The following is an 18563-nucleotide window of genomic DNA, read 5'->3' as shown; positions in this document are numbered from 1 at the left end:
TCTGAGTTTTCGGGTGAATAAATCTGAAAAATCCATGAAAATCTGATTAAAAAAAATCCGAAAAAAAGGTGAAAATCTGATTCTTTCTCAGGAAAATGTAACAATAAATAAGCATAAAAAACCTGAGCGGATTTGATAGAGTTTGTAGCAGAAAATATTGAGATAAATTCGGACTTTGATAAATAACCCCCTAAAACTCTTTAATTTTTTTGATGTTACTGTTCCTTCAAAGGGCAATTCATCTTCATTAGCAAAACTGTAATAACACATAAAAGCCAAAGAAATGTGTTCAAACTTTCATAACCTGCCAAATGAACATGGCAATTAGGGGGTGTGACCACAAAATGGGCATGGTCAAAAAATTTTACGGCAAATCTTTTTGTTCCTCTTTCTATTTCCAAAATGTTGGGAGGTATTACTATGTCAGAAACCACAGAAGTCGAGTATGAAAATTCCACCTAAAGATTCAGAAAAATTTAATTTCTTAGATATTAAGCTCCATCAAATTCATGTATGCCTACATTTTTTAATTTTAAAGAAAATTGCAATGTACCCTGTGTTCCTGTAGATGCAGTATACCAGTAGGCTTGTAGCAAAAAAGTATTTTTTGCATTTGCTATTTTGGTTTTAATTTTCTGTTTTGTTTTACCAAAGATGTGTTTGTAATAATGCCACTGAAGTGCCTGAGTGTTCCAGTTCAACCCCTATATTGAAAAATACCTTATTCTACATTTAAAAATAACTTTAATTATTCCAGAAAAGGAGCTGTACATTTTTATAATCTCACAAAAAATCTTTTTACACAAGGAACATATATTAACATGCATTTAAATCCCTTATGTGAGCGACTTTGTGCCAGTTATGTTTCTTGATGCTGATATCATTTACGTATATGGTATATCATTGGCACAGGAAAAGAAATGTGATTGGGAAAAATATCGGTACATTTGGAAATATATCCATTAATGTTTTCTGATAAAGGTACCCACTACTTTTACAGCGTACTCTCTTCTAAATAAGGGGTTCACTGTATTCCATACAGCTTCCAGACTTTGTAAACAGTTATCCAAATGTTTATTGTATGTAATTTTGATTCATTTTATGTTTTTTTATATATTTGTATTGTAACATCATAAAATCCTACATGCAGGGATTGAAGGTTGTTTTGTTGAAGGTTTTTTGCTAGAACTTCCTTACAGAATGAACTCTAATACATGTATTTCTTTAGGCTGCTTTCCGATAAATATCAGATAATGTAACAATATTAAATTACATAACAAATCATATTGACTCTCATTAGTAAAGTGTTCTGTATTTGTTTTTTATACATAAGTCTTGCTTAAAGGGATCCTGTCATTGGAAAACATGTTTTTTTCAAAACGCCTCAGTTAATAGTTAATAGTGCTACTCCAGCAGAATTCTGCAGTGAAATCCATTTCTCAAAAGAGCAAGAGATATTCAATTTTGAAATCTGACATGGGGCTAGACATTTTGTCAATTTCCCAGCTGCCCCTGATCATGTGAATATAAGAAGAGAATATAATTGAATATAAAAAAATCTGTTTAGCAAGGCACTGAGATGTTAAAGCTCAACTTTCAAGCAGTTTCACCAGTTGCCAAATTTTTTCTTTGTTACAAAAGCCTACTCATTTAAAATTATGGAACTTGCCCAGCTTATACAGCCCAAGACCCAGGGCCGTTCCTGCCATGAGGCAAGGTGAGTGCGGAGTGAGAGAGGGGGGAGGCAGGCGGCATCAGCCCACGGTTCGCCGCTGCCAAGACCAAGTGTGAGTATAGTAACTTACTCTGGGTTTCCTTAGGATTGCTAGAACCGAAAAAATTGAGCAATTATAAATAGGCCCCTTAATTTTAAAGGAGAAGGAAAGGTTAAAACTAAGTAAGCCTTATCAGAAAGGTCCATCTAAATATACCAGTAAACCCCCAAAGTAATGTTGCTCTGAGTCCCCTGTCAAAAGAAACACAGCATTTCTTTCCTTCTATTGTGTACTCATGGGCTTCTGTATCAGACTTCCTGTTTTCAGCTTAAACCTCATTGCCCTGGGCAAGAGCATGCTCAGTTTGCTCCTCTTCCCCCACCCCTCCCTTCTCTACTGTAATCTGAGTCCAGAGCAGGGAGAGACTCAGGCAGGAAGTGATGTCACACCACATTAATACTGCAGCTCCTATCCTTAACAAACAGAGAGTTTCTAGAGCTTTTTACTCAGGTATGGTAAAACATTCTACAGAATAAATATAGCATTCTAGCTTGCACTATTGCAGCTAATCTATTGGCAATAAAATGCCTCTGTAGCTTTCCTTCTCATTTAAAGGTGGTACATCAGTTATTGTATTCACTCTCTGTGTACGTTACATTTTGTAATTCTAAATTAAATGGGTCGTGTAGGAATTTAAATGTAAAAATTATATTAAGGAATTCCAAATTATTTATAAACCTATTCATCCCTGCAATTTTAAAATGAAAAGCATTATTTGGTGTAAGAAATTTGTTTAAGTTAAAAAGGAATATTTAATACAGGGCTTTAACATTAAACATTTTAACAAGAAAATGTATTTATATTTGACTAAGTAGAGAAAGAGCTGTAACTTTTTTTTAATTTCATATTCACAATTTAAAAGAAAATCTTGAATAGTAATATATATATATATATATATATATATATATATATATATATATATATATATATATATATATATATATATATATATATATATATATATATATATATATATATATATTATAATAATAATTATTCTCAGGAATAATTTCACACCAAGCACGTGTATCTTTGAAATTCCTTGTTCATTTAGCACTGTTGTAAATGCAGTTAACTTGCCAAATAATAGTGGCTTATCAGCAGTGTTGCAGAAGCATTATTCCGGAGATTTGTTTCAGATGTTGTTTATTAATGAAAATTCATAACTATTTCCTGTATGCATTTAAAGGCTAAATGAAGTTCAAACAGCATTGCTAGTTGCTAGTGTGATATTAGTTACAATATTTGTGCTTTGCTGCCTCAAATAACTGTGTAATTGTAAACTTTATTCTGAAGATAATTACATTTCGTAGTCATATTGCAGTCATTCTTAAGTTAACCATATCTTGCCAAACACATGGTTACTTAGTCACTGAGTTATTGTTAAAGCCACAGACATTTGTGTTTATCTCTTCTTGTGCAGTATTGGGAGTATTTGTTGTCTGGTGTAATAATGCTTTCATGTAACAGCTTTATGCAGCACATTTCTTTTTGAAAAGCATTGATTACAGGGTTAAAGGAACTTGATCTGTTATATTTAATATATTTTTTTATGGATATTTACCTGCAGTTATTTTATGCATATTTAGATATTTATTTTAAAATATATTCATCTGTTTCTCTTTTTAAAAGCTTCTCTTGTTACAGTTATTATATTTTGAGTACTCATGGTAATTCTGATTCCCAAATGAGCAACAATTTTATGGTCAAAGTAACATGAGTAGATAAATATATATTTAGGTTATTTATTTTATATCATTTTTTTGTTGTTGGCCTTAGTTACTGGTTATGTAGAGTCTGTACTAATGTGAAGACATTTCCAGGAATGATTATGTGATCTTTAAACTAAACAGAAATATTTTTCAAATTATCAAAAAATCTGTTAGCCCTGGATTTGGGTAAATAATGGCAGAGCATTATGAAGGGTGACCTTATTGCTAATTCTAGTGCCAGTTATCAATTCAACCTGTGTTCAGCTTGAAATTGAACTCCTCTGTGGGTAAGCAAGTATATCCTAACATATACAGGAAAAGACAATTTCATCTGCTCAATGACTGGGATTTTTTTGTCACGTGTAAAAACGTGGATAAAGAAGTAATAGTTTGCATTAAAAAACCAACAAGACCACAGTGACAGTAGTTGTGATAATAAACACTCCATATAATTGCTAGATTAAAAAACATTGACAAAGTTGTAGCAGTAAAATTTATAGTCCTTTTAATGACATTATTTTTGCTTTGTTTGAAATAGGTTGCACCAAAAACGTTTTCACTGTCTTCTGCCCATAGGTCCCAGTTTAAAATATTTGCAGTGCCACCCTTACCCTTAAATTAGTTTTGCATTCAAAAATTATAAATTTTTGCTGAACAGGTTCAGTATTATACACAAAACAAATATGAGGTACTCAAATGTTAACCATATCTTGCCAAGCACATGGTTACTTAGTCACCGAGTTATTGTTAAAGACCTGGACATTTGTGTTTCTCTCTTCTTGTGCATTATTGGGAGTATTTGTTGTCTGGTGTAATAATGCTTTCATGTAACAGCTTTATGCAGCACATTTCTTTTTGAAAAGCATTGATTACAGCGTTAAAGGAACTTGATCTGTTATATTTAATATATTTTTTTATGGATATTAACCTGCAGTTATTTTATGCATATTTAGATATTTATTTTAAAATATATTCATCTGTTTCTCTTTTTAAAAGCTTCTCTTGTTACAGTTATTATATTTTGAGAACTCATGGTAATTCTGATTCCCAAATGAGCAACAATTATATCCTAAGATAAGCTATAGATATAGATAAGCTGCTTCTGTCACACTGGGTGACAAATGACAGATTTCTAAACAACCAATTACATACCACTGTATTGTGCAAGAGTGGGACAATTTAAAGTGCCTTGATACTGGATACTAGGCTTTGTGAACTTAGAAAATAACTCACTGCATCAATAATAAAATGAATTATGACATATCAATGTTACTCCAGTAAGATACCAGGAGGGAAATGCTGGTGTCTTTTCATATTTTTGATCACCCAACTGGTTATTCCTTAAGAAAATAATCATATTACACTATAGCATTGAAATAAAAAAAAAACATGTTTAGGTGTGATATTTAAATATTTTATTTAAGCATGACATTTTTGCTTATGCTTTAAGTAAAATTCAGAAGAATAAGTAGTAAAGTACAATGAAAAGCCTCTATTGTTTCCCAATTAATTAGCAGCTTTCTGTAGCATTTTCTACTATCGTCATGCATCTGAGGCAACTTCTGCTGTACATATTTTCTGTATTCCAAGTAAATTGTGTGATTGTATTCTTCCTTTTGAATTTTCCACAGGAGATGCACATTAGTTACTCAGCATTCTCTTGTTTCTAATTGTCCGTGTTACTGTAATCTCACCACTCAGTCTAAGTTTTTTGTTGTGTTGGCATGAGTTCCAGGGGGCATGGATCATCTGTTGTGATCATTCATTTCAAATGCCTGTATTTACGTTCTTCAAAGTTAGATTCCACTCAATAAAACAGGTTGTATTTTAATTCAGTCAATAAAGGAATCAACCGTTGTTTGTCTTTATATTATTGGGATGTGTAGTGTGTATATTTTTCCAGACAAGGAGCTATCTAGTTTGGTTAAATGTTTTGGAGTTATTTTGAAATCAGCAAATGATCACTCATATTGGAGTGTGTCTCACACATGGAGAGAGCAGAAATGAAAGTAGCACTATTTCGGTGGAAAGCTGAATTGCCTTTTTCCTAACCTGCCTTCTGATAGACCTGCCATGCAGGTAGTCTAACAGGAAAGTATTGTTGTTGCTTTTTATTAATTGTTATATTTATGTGGAAACGTCTGCATGCTGGTTTAATAAATGCCTTTTTTAACCATATTCAGATGTATCATACTATGGCATAGGGCAAAGATACCAAACATTGCCTCCAGCTATTGGGAACTGCCACATTTCTAAGACGCTGTCTGTCTGGGGATGTTGGGAGCTCACATCAGTTGGAGAGCTGCAAGTTTTTCATCGCCACCTTAAGCCATAGCTGGTTGTGTATGTCAAAGTTACTTTTCTAAATGACTATTTTGTAAAAGTAAAGTCTGATCTAAAAACCCAAATGACTGTTTGTCCTGGTTTCCTATTCCTTTGTGTTTGTTAAGTTATAATATCATATATGAAAAACAAGAAAATATTTTAAGATGAAAGCACTGTGAACTGTACATAGTAATATTCGCCTGTTGTATTTTTTCCTTAAAAAAAATAAAATGTTAAAAAGGCTTGTTGCATTTGTGTACATATCTTAGTCAGATAATAATGTTGCCACCATCGCAATTCTAATGTTGTACAGAAGGAATCTATAATGACAGGTTGAGATGATTTTCCTCTACAGCATTTTCTACATCTATAAACATATATGTTTTCTTGTGTACGCCTGTAGTCACATTGAAACTGATCTTTTGCCAGTTATCCAGTTTTGCACTGCTTCAAATAGGGCATCATTTTTGCACTGCATCAAATGCGACATCATCTTAAATTAAGTGCATTATTTAAATTGCACAAGCCTTTCAATCCATTCATATGGAAACCACAGCATAGATCTTTAAAGGAGAAGGAAAATCTTCTTCCACTTGGGGGTGCCAAATGTTAGGCACCCCCAAGTGATTGTATTGACTTACCTGAATTTTCATATAGAAAGCACGATGCAGGAAGTTTCTTAAAAGGTCTTTATTAGAAAAGGGCTTTTCTTGGACAGATATACAGCAATGTTTCAGGCTAACAACAGCCTTTCCTCAAGCTCAAGTATTTACTTACCTGAAAACCGGGCCCGGCGTTCTTCCAGCAAGCACCACAGAGCGATCCTCTTGGCTTTTTCTTTCTTAAAATTTCCCAGGGCAGACACATGCGCAGTAGAACAGCTGATATTATAGCCCTGCCCCCATCGCCTATTCTGGGGCTGCTGCCGCCCCCTCTCTCCTGCTTAAAAATTAGCGTTGGAGCGGGTCAAAAGGGGGCAGTATAGCTAGTGCATTGATCGCAATTTCGCTCTTTGCACTAGCAGAGCCGAATTTCCGGGTTAAAACCCGGAAATTTGGCTCTTAAAGTTACAAGAGGCGGCTTTTTGCCGCCCCTGGTAACAGGCCACTTGCTGCCGTCTGAGGCAAGGTTCTAACCTTGCCTAATGGCAGGAGGGGCCCTGCCTGTCGTCACAAACCCCCACCCCCATAGCATCACTGCCCCCCGGCCCAGATTCAACCAGGCCAAAAGGTAGCAACCCTAGATGTCCTGACATAATGTTGAGGATGTAGCTTCATCTCAACAATCTCAACAATTCATCAGCCAGAACCTGGTGAAAAAGACTTTAGCGCAAAAAAAGGGTAACATATAGAAAAGTTCATGCTTTGATAAATTTGCCTGCCCCTGACGTCACAAACCCCCACCCACATAGCGTCACTGCTTTGTTCATGCTTTGATTAATTTGCAGATTAACGGTTGTTTGTCTGGGCGAAAATTTGCCTGGAGAAATGGCGATAAACATATGGCACCTCCAAGTGGAAGAAGACTTTCCTTCTCTTTTAAATGAACATAAGGCTTTCAGTTAAGTAAAACTAAATTCTCTTTTGGCAGCATAAATGAAACCAGAAGAAAATGTGTGTATGTTAACACATTCAGAGAAAAGGTTAATTATTTACAGAACAAAGCAAACAAACAGGTGCCAAGGTCTTCTAAACCCAGCTACTGATTGGCATTTATATTATGAATGAATATTATGAATGAATAATATATGAATAATCTAATGTGCAACTGCTACAACTGGATAAATTCCAACCGAGGAACCTACAATACAGGAGCTGATGGCTCCTGGCCAAAACTCAAGACAACTCTGCATGCACTGGGATTGAAATCTAAAAAAGCTACAAGGGTAACTGCATGACCTCTGATTAAAGCTGTTTGGTTGGCTTAACTGCCTGGTCCTCTACACTCTAAAGCAGGCCATTTAGTTTCTCAAATAAAAAGTATTATGCCTTAACATATAGAACAAAGCAAGCTTTATAAATGCATTATAATTCAAGGCAATGCAACATGTTACACATAAATACCATTCATCAAAATGGGAAAAAAGAGGTGTCATGTTGAACTGTATTGATCAAATGTCTCATTAAAGCCTTCTCCAACTATAGCTGTCCCTTTCATTTGGTACAGGAGGGTTACAATTTCTGAGAAAAAGTGTTGGCTCCCCTTGCCAAACTGTGTGTCAAGTTAATTACCAAGTGAACATTTGTAACACATTTATGGAGCAGATTTACTTACGTCCGAAATTTTCACTTTGGAAATCTTTGTCTTACTTCGGGCAACTACGTAATTTTGTGATTATGTATATTCATCAATGCAAAACTTTGTCACAATAAATGAATACTGGTGTACTTTCACCAACAAGAATTTGTCAGCGCAATAGTTTCTTAGCGAATTTTCTCTAGCGTTACTTTCTTCCTAGCAAAACATTGTTAACATACTTACGCTTATGTCAATTTAAATATGGTGTGTACATATAGGTCATGTATGTATTTATTAGTGATGGTGAAATTGCTGAAATTAAAAATGTCCAAGGAAGCAAAATAAAGACAAAAGAGATCCTCTATTGTCCTAAAAATAAGCCTACCCTGAAACAAATGTGGCATGAGCTTCAAATGGTTAAAAAGTGTAAATAACACAAATTTAACAGTTACAACTTGTAACATAATCCCACATTTTGTCTTTTTTTTATGACTATTTTTGTAATACAGGAGATAATGTCGGTAGGGTTGCCACCGGTTAGTTTTTGATCCTGAGAGCCCTTGTTTTGCCTGCCCGGTTTTCCAAATTAGGAAAACCGAGCAGGATTCCCTATGATTGATGCAGTGATAGGCCTATCACCGATTGCCATGTTATAGCCCTGCCCCTGACGTCACAAACCCCCCCACAGCGTCACCGCCTCCCCCCGCCCAGATTCAACCAGGCCAAAAGCTGGCAACCCTAGATGTCACGGACATAATGTTGAGGATGTAGCTTCATCTAATCAATTCACCAGCCAGAACCTGGCGAAATAGACTTTGACAAAAAAAAGGGTAACATATAGAAAAGTTCATGCTTTGATAAATTTGCAGATTAATGGTCAGCTGTCTGTGCGAAAATTTGCCTGGCGAAATGGCGATAAACTTCTCATTTGCTAAGCTTTGTCTCTAGTGAATTGTCTTACTTGCCTTTTAGTAAATAGGCAATGTTGTTTTGCGAATTGTCATTTTGGCAAATTTTCAGCAAAAACCATAATTCGCCCTTTAATAAATGAACCCCTATGTGCTGAATTGAACAAACTAAAAAGAACAAAAGCTAAGAAGCCTGATGAGCACTTCAATCTTTTATAGCAAAACAGTCAATCTGTGAATGAAAATATCACATCTAACCTAAAGCACAAAGTCTGTGAACAATTTACAGGTCAGTGATCCCATATCCCATATTTGAAACCGTTCTCACAAATTTCTCACTTAACAGGATTGATGTGTCAGTCAGGTTAAGGCTAAGGCCACACTAGGCGATAGCGCCGCGATTTGACTCGCGGCGACTTTTCGCCGCGACTTTTAAGCCGCAATCGCTGGGGAAACTTTTGCGCTGGCGTCTATGGGGAATCGCCAGCGTAAAAACACACGCGGCGATCTTTTTTCTATTGTCGCTCGAAATCGCCTAGCGAGGCAATTTCGAGCGACAGTAGAGAAAAGATCGCCGCGTGTGTTTTTACGCTGGCGATTTTTCGCGATTCCCCATAGACGCCAGCGCAAAAGTTTCCCCAGCGATTGCGGCTTAAAAGTCGCGGCGAAAAGTCGCCGCGAGTCAAATCGCGGCGCTATCGCCTAGTGTGGCCTTAGCCTTATACTGGAATGAGAATCTCTTTCTTCTAACATAGACATCTTGTGAAGAAATCATGCTTCATTTGGTGATCTTGGTTTACTTTTTCTTTTTTAAGTTAGCCACAGAGCATTAAACAACTGCTGACACGTTTCACGTAGTAAATCTATATACAGTTAGTTCCAAAAATCTTTGGACAGAGACACTTTTTTTCTAATTTTGGTTCTGTACATTACCACAATGAATTTTAAATTAAACAACTTAGATGCGGTTGATCTGCAGACTTTCAGCTTTAACTCAGTGGGTTGAACAAAAAGATTGCATAAAAATGTGAGGAACTAAAGTCTTTATTAACACAGTCACTTCATTTCAGGGGCTAAAAAGTAATTAGACAAATTAAAAAACTGAAAATAAAAAGTTCATTTCTAATACTTGGTTGAAAACCCTTTGCTGGCAATGACAGCCTTAAGTCTTGAACTCATAGACATCACCAGATTCTGGGTTTCCTCCTTTTTAATGCTCTGCCAGGCCTTTACTGCAACGGCTTTCTGTTGCTGTTTGTTTATGGGCCTTTCTGTCCGAAGTTTAGTCTTCAACAAGTGAAATGCAGCTCAATTTAAATGAAGTTGTTTAATGTCTGTAAGGTTTACAACGGGGAACGGCTGTAACCAAGGATAGCCACTCCATGGGGAGTGGATATGGTGGGAGCCCAGGGGTGTAGCCATAGGTGATTGGAGGCAAAGACATGATGATGAAAGTAATAGTAGGTTTATTGGCAGCCAGAACACAGAAAACAAAGAGGCAGGAACAGGCAAAAAAGGCTAATCAAGGTATCCACAAGGTGAGGGAAAAATTGGGGAACACAGGAACAAAAGGTACTCACTCAGGAAACAAGGTTTTCAGGAACAAGGCATTCAAGGTTTTCAAGGTTTTCAAGGTTTTCAAGGTTTTCAAGGTTTTCAAGGTTTTCAAGGTTTTCAAGGTCAGGAACAAACAGAATACATTCAATGACTCAGGGCGGGGTTTATAAAGGGAAAGTGATTAGGAATGGGAGACACATGAGGGTAAACGAGGTGGGTGGAAAACATACTGTGAACAGGCAGATAACAGAAACACAAACACAAGAGTTCAGAACCAGTCCCGAGAGCCCCCAGTGGCTCATGAGGTAAATGCTGCAAATGACCTGAACAGCACAACCGAGTTCAAGTCCCGGGCTGATCCTGACAATGTCACTGAAATCCCATATTTGAAGACCCATTATCTCAAAAGATCCTAATTAAGGCAAAGACCCCTTACCAGGAAACCCCCAGATCAACTTGTACTATGAGCTATCATTCATTTCCCTGTATTCCCTCACTTGCTAAAAAGTCATCCAACCCCTTCTTAAAGCTAACTATTTTAGTTATACTACAGCAACCAAGGCTGCAGGTAGTAAATACTTATATGAAATGTTACTGTCCCTATTTAGGCCAACTGTAACAATTGGATACTGAAATCAAATGGGAGCCTGTGTGGTGAGGAGCCCGGGGTATAGCTGACCCGAGCCATAAAGTCATGGTGAATAATACAAGATTGAGACAAAATAATAACAGGTGCTCAATAAAAATATAAAGAAATATTCTAGCCAGTGAAAGAAGGAATCGTCAGGTAAACAAAGTCCAGTGATCAAGTCAAGGGTTGGGTCGGGGAGAAGGCAAACAGAGTCCAAGAACAGAGCTAGAGATTACAACCAGGAAAACCAATAAGAGGAGGGGACAAGAACACAGGAACAAGGCTGGGAATCAAGGAACAAGGAAGGGTCTCAGGAACAGGAATCTCGGAACAAGAACTAGCACAGCAAGATCAGGGCTAAGAAGCAAAATGACCAAGCAAGGAGAAAAGGTCAGGCGCAGGTTTCTAAAGGGTCCAGATTACGGAATGACGTACACATGTGCCTAATGAAGTGGGTGGAGACAAGAGAGCAGACAGAAAATACAATGAATACATAAGTAGAAGGACTGGTCAGGAGCAGCCATGAGAGTCTCCAGTGGCTCAACTGGAGAGTGCACAGTTCTAGGAATACACACCCCAGAGTTTGAATGGCGGCTGATCCTGACACAAACTATTCCGCTATGCCTACCTGTAAAAATGTAGCTCTCCTTTGGTGTATGTCCATGGCCCTGGACAGTCAACAATTTTTGGACCCTCCCCAATGACTGCTCTAGGTGTAGAGAATAACAATAAAATATGTACAGCATCTACAGAAACAGAGCCAAGAAGATTTTATAGAAATACTGTACATGTCCATGAAGCCTGGTTCCACACACTGCCAGTAAGAATTTCAACAATATTTCAGCAGTTTTTGCCATCACCATTTCTGACCAATTCCAAATCTAAGCTCCTGCATAAAAAAAGATGGAAGGAAACATTGCCGTTGTACTGTAGACGTGTATTTTTTAAGAAAAAAATCTATACATAAATCTCATAAATCTCAAGTCTAAGTAGTTTTCTACTCCAGTGTTGTGTTTGACAGAAATCATCTACAGTATGTATAAATATAATTTTAGTATAAATGGCTTTCATCTGACACTAATTGTAACTTTTCAATACAGATACAGTCTCATTGCCGCTCAACCAGTGCCACACTTATGACTCTTTCTTTCCTCCCTGTAATTTAAGCATTCTCTTCTGGTTCACAAACATTGTTAACATCAAATTAATTTGTTTGCATTGGAACCTGACTTTAAGAAAAGTAACAGGACTAAATTCACAGGCTGACAAGTGTTCAATTTATCTCTGGTTAAATAAAGAGAATTCCATTATGTCCCTCAATTAAGATGATGTATGCCAAATAATGATCTGGTTATACACTGGAAATTAGGTAGTTACATTTATAGGCATATTTTATACCTAGGGGAGCTCTGGAGTAGATACGGCATAGTTCATAGTATCTTAATGCAACAGCAGAGCTTATCATGCAGTGCGATGACTGGATGGTATAGAGATCACAAGAATACAGGCTCTGGAGTGGGTGAAATCTGTTATCTACCTGCCTGAAATTGTCTCATCACACAAACAAGTAATAAGGGCCATTTACAATGATTTGAGTAATTGTGGCCACATGGTGAATTGCACCTTAGTGCAATTACACATTTTGATGGATTAATTGCAAGGCAAATAGGCAGTCGGAATTGTATTATTTGCAGCACTGGGCTTTTTATGCCCAGTTTGGGTGTTATTCTTAAAGGAAAAGTCGTCTGTGCCTAATGATGCACCTATACTGTAGGAACCGTGGCATTACTGCCACATACAGGGTGGGGGTAACACTAGAGGCACGCATTTCAGCAGAAGAGTCATACACAATGACCCGTAGCCCAGCCATATAAAAGTGTAAGGAGCATGATCAAAATGAATAGTTCAAGTACGCACAACAATTGCTTCCATTGTTAGTTTCACTGCGCTTACTTCAGTCAAGGCTTAATGCACATGTAAAAACTGGTTTAAAGGGGTGGCTCACCTTCAAACAACTAGTTGTTTTCAGATAGATCACCAGAAATAATGACTTTTTCCAATGACTTTCTATTTTCTATGTGTGATTGTTTTTCTAATATTGAAGTGTCAAGTGTCATTTTTCACCTTCTGAAGCAGCCCTGGCAAGGGGGGGGTCGCCGACCCTGTAAACTGTTCTAAATCGATACATTAAGTGGATACATTTCTTATCTTTGCCCCTGCTGAGCAGAATTTATGGGTTTCATTACAGGCAGCTGTTAGAATTGATACAATAGTTGCTAATACTCCAGAGATGCTACTGAGAAATGTATCATCTAAATGTTGCAAAATTGTAACAGTTTAGAGTCTGCACCAGAATTACTGAGCTGCCAGACTGAAACACCAGAGACAGGGACATTCAACTTTAATCTTAGATTTTGGAAAAACAGTAAAAAATAAATAATGGAAAGTATTTGGAAAAAGTCTTTATTTCTGGGGAACAATCTAAAAACAACTGAATTGAGTGTTTGGAAGGTGCCAAGCCACTCACTGTACCTCAGCGAATGGTTCTTTGGTTATGCATTTACGGGCAAAGGTAAAGTAGCCCTTGCATCCAATCAGCAGGTAGCGCTGACCATTTTATTGGGGTTTTTTTTATACAGGGTTACTATTCACCAACACTAGGGGTTTTCCTTAAAAAATATGTACACGCACAATAAGTAATGATCCACAGTGGAATCTCTGAGATGGTTTTCTGCTACGCAAGTTCTGAATTTCTAATCCTGTAGCTGTTTAATACCCAAAGGGAAACAATCTCACGTGCCTTTATCGAAGGCCAAATGGTAGAGAATTCAGTATTATGAAGTGAAAACATAGAATGACTTTCCCTTAGCAGCCAGCAAGCTTTAATAATTAACAGAATCCATTAGATTATTTCTGTAACACATCACAGTTGTGCAGAAGTAAAGTACCCCATTTCTCATGTACTGTATGATTGTCCTGTTATCGTCATGTAAATCTGTACAGGAAACTATCGCCTTAATGATTAACTTTTCCTAGTCTAGAAAGTAAGCCTTTATAATGCTGTATGTGCAGCTGGATAGGTTAAAAGTGCCACAGAATGTAGAATTCCTTGTGCAGCATCACAATTTAATATTATTATATCAGAACATTAAAATTGACATAGCAGTCAGTATATATATATATATATATATATATATATATATATATATATATATATATATATATATATATATATATGGCATTTAGCACTATGTAGGCAAAAGTATCATCAATCAGAACATCTGTAAGTTTTTTTAACTCCCCCTAGTGTCCACCTTTGGAAATTGGGGATATCAGATTAGATTAGACTGAGTTTCTCCAGAGTGGGAGGTTTGGAAAAAGCAGTGGCGGCCTGCCTCTGTTATATGAAGGGCTGTTGTCCAGGCCCTGAGGGCTGTCATTATTACTGCCAAGTCCCTAGGGATATCTGCCAGTACCATGTTAGGAGCATTCTACATAGCTTCCACTGAACCTAGGAATGAGGCTTGCAATTCCATATTGGGGTTTTCAGCATTTGGCACCAACCACCAGTGGAAATACACCGCTTGTGCCGTCAAGTAATAAGCCCTGAGGGTAGGCAGTGCCAGACCCCCACCATCAAGAGGGGCATAGAGTGTCTCCTTAGCTATTTTGGGGGTCTTATCGTTCCAAATAAATGAAGTTATAGTATTTTTAATACTCTGAAAGTATTTGTTAGGTTTGTGCACTCACTGGGGAGTTACCGAGGTAAAGGAATTTGGGGAGAAATACCATTTTGAATAGAAACACTCTGTCCAGCAACATGTGTGACAGGTGTTTCTACACATTCACCGATCTGGTAAAGTTTTGGGTTGCAGTCTCTAAGTTTAGTTTGATAAAATCAGATAGGTTCTGTATCCTAAGACCCAGGTATTTAAAGGTGTCTGCGATCTGGAGGTCTTGTCTAGGGGATATAGTTCGGGTGGGGGACAGGTCTAGGGGGAAGAGGACCGACTTTTGCCAGTTCAATCTTAACCCATAGTGCCTGCCATGTTCATTTATGGTATCAATAGCTGCTGCTAGCAATGGTCCTGTGTCTTGGAGGTAGAGGAGGATGTTGTTGGCATAGAGGGAGATTTTCTCCTCGACAGCCCCAACTTGTAGTCCCCTACAGATGTATGTGGTTCTATTTTTAATAGCTACTGGCTCTATTGCCAATGGGAAGAGTAGGGGGGGCAATGAGCAGCCCTGACGTGTACCACATTGTAGCTGGACGACAGAGGACATGACTCAGTTTAACCTGACCTTTGCTGTGGGTTTGTGATAGAGCATTTTGATCCAAGCAATGAATTTGGGCCCTATACAGTATTTGGGCAGTAATTCCCACAGGTAATTCCATTCTACTGAATCATGCTTTCTCACAATCAATTGACAGAATAGCCCTGGTGTCATGCAGGAGCTGTAGATTGGCATAGAGTCTTCTGATATTTATATCTGTGGCCTTCTGTGGCAAAAACCCAGATCGAACTGGCTCTATGAGGGTAGTGATGACCTTAGCTAGTCTGGTGGCCAGGACTTAAGCTAATATTTTGGCGTCCAGTCATGAAATTGGCCTGTATGCTCCGCACTGTGGTGGTTGCCCTGTATATGATCACTATATCATAGTATAGTATGATCACTATAATGGCTTCCTGCATAGACTGGGGAAGGTAGGCCTTTAGTTTGGGTGTCTACTAGGGTGTTAAGTAGGTTTGGAACAAGGACCTTGGCTTTCACAAGGTACTAGTCAACCGGGAATCCATCAGGACCCGGTGTTTTGTTTGCAGGGAGGTCGTGGATTGCTAACGCTAAATTATATTGGACAAATTGGAGAGTTGAGGTATGCCTCCTGTTGTGGGTTCAGTAAGTTTAGGGGTATTCCTGAGAGGTAGGTATCTATTTGGTCTGGGTAGACCTTGAGCCTTTTCACATAGAGAGTGGCATAGTAGTCGGCAAATTCCCTGACAATACCCCCAGGGGTCAACTAATTTCTGTATTATCAGGCCTTATGTACTTTAGTACTTGGAGCAATGGGAATCATAGTTTAGTCAGTCTAGGGAACACTATATTTAATGATCGTTATTTACAAGATGCATGGGCTACACTCGCAGCTGGCATTTCTAAACTATTCTGCTAAAAATATTTATACATCACAAAAGGTATATGGATTTTAAGATACAGTTAATATTCTTCATGGCCTCTTATTTTTAGCTCAGCCATAATATGTATCGATTAGTGCGAGTGAACCATAGTGCAGAACCATAGATTTATTGTGATGTATAGCTTTATCCTGCAAGTGTAAAGTATGCAGATGGCTACCACATTAAAATATCTCTATGCTCACAATTAGGGGTCTATTTATCACGCTGTGTAAAACATCGGAGAAAAACATCATCGATGATGTTGCCCATAGCAAACAATCAGCAATTATACTTCAACAGTCACCTACAAGTTAGAAAATAAAAGCAAAGATCTGATTGATTGCTATGGGCAACATCACCTACAGTATGTGATGTTTATTACACAGCATGATAAACAGGCCCCTTAAAGTTTCTTTTTAAACACTTTCAAAGGATTACATAGTAACAAGTGCAAAGCTTAATTTATTCATAGCAACAATCAGGTGTTTGCTTATATTATTATATACTATATTATCATACCTGTCCTAGACCAATAAAAGCTAAATGCTGATTACTTACCTTGGGTTAATGGTGCTTGATGAGGTTTAACTGTTTTTCTCAATAACTCATTAAAAGTTTTTTCATTTTGCCTAATGGGTTGTGTTCCATCCCAGGGCCCAGACTAGCCTTCATGTATTGAATCCTGAACTGGAATAATAATATTAGGTATACAGTACATAAGTGGAATAAATAGGCACAAAACAGAGGTGGAGAAATTTCTAACTTTTGCTCAATATTCTTCTGATAACTCAGTTTATTATAATCCGTCCTTATTCCCATAGGTCTAATCTGCCCCAATAGTCTAAACTAGCAGCATAAATTTCTTCTCTATGTTTTCTCTTCACAAAATGAGTCCTTAAAACTGGAGGTTAATGCCTATGTTATATAGTAATGATCTATCTTCTTACAGAATAATCAATTCCCCATTCTATCACAGTAAATTACCATTATTAGCCCACATCTTCCACCATAAAGCAATTATTATTTTTTCTTAAATTATAGATTTTCTGACAGATAGTTTTTTCATCATCCTACCCAACAACAAACTAAATTGTACATGACAATGACAATACTCCTAAAATTCTAAATACTTTGGGTTTTCCACTTGGCAATATCCTAATTTTAGAAGTTTTAACTATTTTAATAAAAGTTCAAACCCCTTACAGTGTAATAAACAATATATATTTTTTCAGGTGTCTCTTGACTGTTGTTTCCCCAATGTTGTGGAACTGTGGGTAGTGCTGGGATCTGTAGCTGAACAGCCCCAAGTCAAATGCCTTGAATTAAACAAAGTTAAAGCAGGCTTTAGTGAAGAATCAGTAGATAATTGTGCAAAAATGCCTTCTTTCACATCTTTAGGCGATTACCAGGGATTGCCCCATGTAAAGTGTTCTACATGCAGTGATTCAAATGAATGCAGAGGGTTGTGCGTTTTATTGCCTGTGGAAGAGGAGATTTCCCATGGATGATAAAACCTCCCATATATCATTTCGTTTACGCTGGGTGAAGGATAAACAACAACTAGATTATGTATTAGTTTATTGTAATAATATTTTATGAGAGAGTATGAAATACCAGTAATTGTATATTCCAGCATTTTGCTCTGTAATAATATAGCATTAGGAATGACTGATCCTTTACTCTTCTGACCAAATCAAGAAAATCAATTATACATATGCAATATTAGCGAAACCACAGTTGCCATGTGCCCAGTATGAAATTTCAGAAGAGAATGTAATAAGATTCAATTAGCACAAAAATGTAATATACCTGGATATCAGTAAAAAAACTGCAATAAGTGTCCTTCGCATTACTCACACACCGGATTTGTATCTAAAATTTGATTTGGTGAATTGCAATTCACTGCTGATTATTTTTGGGATTTGAAAGAGCTACATTTCCAAGCCCTTATAATATCCACCTAAAATCACAGGTTATTAATCTAATTCTCTGTGCCCTTTTAGAAGGGAGACTTGTTTATGACGGTATGGAATCTGATATGCAGAATGTGTGGGACCTGGGGCTTTCCAGATAAGGGGACTTAATTTGGATCTATGTACAGTGAGTCTACTATAAACTCATTTAAATATTGATTAAACCCATAAGAATTGTTTTGCCTCTAATAAGGATTAATTATATCGTAGTTGGAATTAGGCACAAGGCACTGTTTTATTATTATTATAGGAAAGGGAGAGAGTGGT

The sequence above is a fragment of the Xenopus laevis genome, chromosome 8S (genome assembly GCF_017654675.1).
Source record: "Xenopus laevis strain J_2021 chromosome 8S, Xenopus_laevis_v10.1, whole genome shotgun sequence".
Lineage (NCBI taxonomy): Eukaryota > Metazoa > Chordata > Amphibia > Anura > Pipidae > Xenopus > Xenopus laevis.
Note: the sequence above shows the minus strand (reverse complement) of the source record.